Below are 5,688 nucleotides of genomic sequence, written 5' to 3' on the forward strand. Positions count from 1 at the left end.
GCATATGTTTAGCTATAAACAGATTTTGTTATTTTTAAAAAATCAAAACTTAGAAATTGAAATTTGAAAATGAAGTTGAAGAAAGGCAGAAAAAAGTCGTCATATCCTCACGGGTTAGAATCAGAAGCGAGTCACGAAAAAATTAATTGAAATTTAATGTGTATATCTTTGAGGGGGTCGAAGTAAACAACAATAATTAGATTTCTAGGGATCAGTGGAGCCTTGAAAATATAGTAAGATAGTAAAAGAGGCATTGAAAATGTGTGCGTACTTAGGTTTATCAAGTCTGTAAACCATCTATGGTTTGGGTATAGTGGTATAAGCCCGGGTAGCAGATGCTCAAGAAATGATGATATGAAAATTATTTCATTTTATCTATTTAAAAAAAATGGAATAATAAATAAATAAAGGCAGATAAAAGTTAGTTTTTTCCCATATCTTTTATCTGTCTTTTATTTATTTTTATATATCTTCTAATACTTACTTTTATAACTTTATATTCTACTCTCCATCCTTTTTTTTTAAAATTATTTTATGTATTCTATCTGCACTTGATATTCATATGTTATCTCCAACTTATACTTACATTCATTACTTTATGTAAATGTTTCAATTGGGTTGTAAAATAAGTTCGTAACGTTTATTACTGGTGATTTCAATAAATACTTCTGATTCTTGTAAATATTTTTAATCAATTATATATGACCCATTTTGATCTATTACATGTTGCCATATATAAGTCAGATATTTTTTTAATTCTGTCCTCCCAGAACTTCTTAGATTTTTACGCAATGGACTCCTCTATGTACGTTTTGCAGTCCTGGAGCGAATTAAAGAGAGTTTTGAGGGGCCAAAAAAAAGTTAAAATCTATTGGGTCAAGATCTGGTGAATAGGGTAGGTGGGGAATCACTTCCCAGCCATACTCCAATAATTCTGCCGGGTTTTCAAAGACACGTGAGGACGGGAGTTATCATGATGGAAAACTATGTCTTTGCAATTATGAGATACAAATGATTTGAGACACTTGTAAGAGATATGCTAAGCGTTTCTGCGATATCCCGTGTCTGTGACCAATGTTTGAATTTGGTCATCATCAACAGTTGAAGGATGATCTGAGCGCTTTACGTCTTCCAAAATTCCCGAGCAAACCACTTACGGACGGTGCTTTCTCCTAAAGCATCATCGCTATACTCACTGCAACTTTTGTTAGCCGTCTATGCAGCGGATTTTCTTTTTTGGAAATGAAAAAAATCATTAAATGACGAAAATGAACTTTTTCTCTCCCATTTGGAGCAAGCAAAATACCACTTAAAGATAAGGAATCTCGGTTAAAACTGATGCATAAAAGCACCTTAACTAATCCTTTTTTAGAATATGTGAACATTATTGACCAAGTAAACATGATTTTATAAACACAGAGAGGATTCAATTGAAATATTGAAAAATGCTACGAACTTATATTACAACCCTATATTTTATAATTTACATACTTTTGTACATATTTTTATTTAGTATATTTTCTTTTCTTCGCCATATTATATTTATTGTACCCATCTCTTTTATTTTACTTCTTCTTTTTTGTACTTTATCCATATATATATATTTTAAAATAATAATTTCCCCCTATTATGTAGATTATTATTTAATATTTATTTTTTAAAATATTTTCATTTGATAACATATCATTTAGCCATACACTCCTCCCCCCCCCTACTTTCACTGTTTCCTGCCAAACTTATATTACCAAGCTAGCTTGTCATCTGTAAGATATACTTCCTATATTGTTCATTATCTTCTTATATTTTTGATTTTAATCTTATTTATTTTTTCCATCTTTTAGTGTCCACCGTATTTTTATATTTATTTTTTATCAGTTGTTATTTCTTCTTTCATTAATTGTATAAAACCTTTTGTTATTCTTATTTAATTTTACGTTTCAGTGCACATATTTTTAATTTACATTGTTCATTTATTTTTTTACCCCATTTAAGTGTTTTTATTTTTGAGCCCTGATGATGCCCTATTAACTATGGGCTCATATTAACTAGTTTTACAACTATTTGAGGTTTTTTGCTATGACCGCCTCCGGACCATCTTTTTTTATATCACTGTCAATCATCGATCTTACAGAGAAAAGAATACTTTACATCGTTATATAGATCTGTAAAAGTATTACTTCACAAAGAATAGTTTCAGCAATCCTGTAATTATCATAATTAGTTGTAAATCAGCGTAAAGTGTTTTGTTTGACTAATTCGAGAGCGTAGTTGTTGCTAATTCCTATTTGCATGTGGATAATGACTTATTGAGAGCGGCACATATTGAGCAAGGACTTGGGTAAATTCTTAGTGGATTCCAAACACGTCCCAAGAGTAAGAAAATATTCCAAACTGTAGAATTTTAAATTTAATTATTAATATAGACTAGAGACCATTTAGTTGTTCGTTAAATTCTATTAAGCATTGTGATTTTTGAAGATTGTAGCGACTTGTTTTAATATCAAACAACCCGTTTCTTGCCAGATACGCACGCATCAATATTGTTTGTAAATAACGTTGAGAGTTTACCATTAGTACAAAAAATATCAAAAAAATTTAATGTTTTTTTTAAATTACATGTACCAATGACAAAACTGGCCCTTTTTAAATGAATTTTCAATTATAGTTCCGATTTAGAAGACACTTAAACCAAGAAGATGTATCTGTCACGTTGATGAGAAACATATATTCATATTAACAAAAAGTTATACTTTGCTTAATGTTTGTTTCTATTTTCAAAAGGTCTCTTTGTGACATCTTTAACTGTCTTAAAACTCATAATCGTTCTTAAAATATTTTAAATAATCTCACTTTTTTAATTATTATTAAAATTTTAAATATTTTTAAATTGCCTAATTTTATGATCTTAAAAAAATGAACCTTTTCACTAACGATCCATCTGTAATCAACGCACCATCTTTTTAGGACTTGGACATGAAAAAGCCACACATTAAAAAACTGACTAAAACTAGAAAATATCTTTTGCAAACCAGTGATCGTTGAAGACTAAAAATCTCATTTTGGTATTTGTTTTTAACAATTTAATTAATTTTTTCGGCCAAGAATCCCATTGGAGTCCGATACTGCCTAACCATGGTTGGGGGTCAAAGTTTTTCATTTTGTGGGACCACCACTCAATGGAAAAAGTCATCGCTTCAGGCCGTATTTGAACCGGCACCGCCAATATACAACGATTTGTAAGACAGTGTCTTAACCACTGAGCTATGAGTGGCCCCTTAATTAATTATTCATCGAATTATGAATAACATTAACTAGAAAAGGCAATATTTATATTTTATATATTTTTTTGTTTATCCGCCAATCTTCTGTCCCAGAAAGGTTCAGATTATATCATGTAAATATTTAGTGATTTTCTTTTCTCTTCTTTCCAAATATTTAATTATTTTAAAATTATTACACTACACCGACTTTTCGGAGTCCTTCAGGGTACTTCTAAGATTTTGAAAAACAATGAAATTTTTTTTATTTGTTATGACATTAAAGTTTCTTGCTGAATTAGACAGCATATAGAACTGGATAATTATAATTGATGTTCACAAATATTATCTTTATTATCATGCATTGATTTTTTTTTCATGGAATACCAGATTTTTATTTATTTACTTTTGCTAATTTATTTACTCTTTTTAGTCAAGACATAAGCTACCTATAAAAATTATGTCAATAAATTATAAATTTTTAAAAAATAAATGGTTTATCCAAAGGACATATTCAGAGATATAGAAAAATTTCATTATTCAGAAAAATTATTTTTTTAAAAAGAAAATTATGTAGGGCAGTGAAGCCACCTCAACACTTCTAGCGGATAGTTTTCCACAATTATTTATATTTCAAGCTATACGAATGAATTCTATAATTTTCATTCTTTACAAAATTTAATTTGTCGTTTCAGAATACAACCTACGAGAGAAGTCAAGTTTGAAATGGGTGTGTCAAGAAAAAAGCATTTGCACATGGTGATGGGGAAGTAGTGAATTATATTTGACGAAACTTATGTCTACTTGCCAATAATAACACTAATCCTCATTTTGTTTTAAATATTAGTGCCGAGAGAAAAATACGTTAGGCCATGCGTTATCGGAATTAGTGGATGTAATCTGCCAAACAGAATGTCTCATTTAATTTATTGAAGGACTAAATAATTATAAATATATATTTTATACAATATTGTATATTTTTTAGACGTTATTAATATATTTTTTTAATATTATATTATAGTTTTACTTTTATTTAGTCACATATTTTTATTTTATGGTTTTGATATGAATATGCAGATTCATATCATTATTGCTTGAAAGATTGTGGTAGACTGTAATATGTGTCAATAAATGATTTACAAAAACTATTGCGTGGCATATCTGAGACTTAAATTCTTTTAATTGATTTTTTTTTAATAATTTAATTATTGTTATTTACAACTGTATACATATTTTGTTTATAAGAATCGAAAACGAAGTAAAAGGGAGTGATTGAAACCGTATTTGGGGCGGGACACCTCAGAGTAATAATTATATATGATATATATTTAATAAATATGTATGCAATAAATCAATATGTCGTGGTTTTATGAGTTCGCTGGTTTTGCATAAACCTGATGATATTTATTATTTCCTCCATACAGCAACCTTTCGTGATGGAGGTGATATTTTTTATATCTGCACGCATATTTGCATGTTCATACAATCATCCATCATCATTCATAAATAAGTTTGTCAGAAGTGTAAAAACGCATAAAGTAAAGCCTAACACAGAAAATACTTTATTTATACATGATGTTCATGTTTTTGTTTGAAACTATTATTTTTTTTTCAGAGTTTTCTGAATTTCAATTAACTACAGTATTTATAAGTTATCATAAATGAATATTTTTTAGTAATGACGTCAACTTTGTTTCCGTTTCTTTTTCAGGTAACATACCGCTGTGTTTCCAATGAAAAAATTTATCTTAGATAAGAAAATTTCATTAAAAGAAAAATCCAATTTTATATCGATAATATTTCCTGTGCGTAAATTTTTTTAAAGGCATGTTTAAAAATTGCAAACGAAAGGTTAGAAAAGTTAAACAAAGATACTGAACAAAATCTATTAAGAATTGAGTTTTTCATAGAAACTCTTTATTATTATTTGAGTCTCCTCAAATTATAATTACTCCCGTATTTTCTCATGTGATAATCAATCATAAGATTATTAACTTACTCCTAATAACTTCTTTCGATATTTCATGTCATTCATGTTATAAATATAATAAAATTCAAGAGTGTTTGAATATTTATTATTGAATTTACTTCTTTTTTTTATCATTATAATTAATTATTGTTTTTGCATTTTCTTTTTTTAATTAGCGGCTAAATCAATGTTCTTTTTGCCATTGAACTTTTATTTCCACTTATGTATTGATTAATATCCTTCATACTTTTTTTATTATATTATTTATTTAATGAGTAAAACAGATCGGCTATGATATACCATGTAATGCTATTAAATCGCAAGTAATTTCCAATGGAAGAATATATTTTCAAAGAAGGATTCTTATGGAACATACTTTTTAGAAGCTATGTTTTAAAATCAAACACAATTATTTACGAATTTAATTTCTTATAAGAATTCATCATAATTTGAATATATGAT

General features: G+C 28.0%; 1 protein-coding gene across 1 annotated transcript in view; it reads right to left on the reverse strand.

The window, feature by feature from the left end:
* LOC106687299 (transcription factor SPT20 homolog) overlaps positions 1-5,688 on the reverse strand; it is a 10,863-nt gene that overhangs the window by 1,828 nt on the left and 3,347 nt on the right. The gene's annotated exons all lie outside the window — the stretch shown is intronic.

The sequence above is a fragment of the Halyomorpha halys genome, unplaced genomic scaffold (assembly GCF_000696795.3).
Source record: "Halyomorpha halys isolate HHAL.00 unplaced genomic scaffold, Hhal_1.1 Scaffold38.1, whole genome shotgun sequence".
Lineage (NCBI taxonomy): Eukaryota > Metazoa > Arthropoda > Insecta > Hemiptera > Pentatomidae > Halyomorpha > Halyomorpha halys.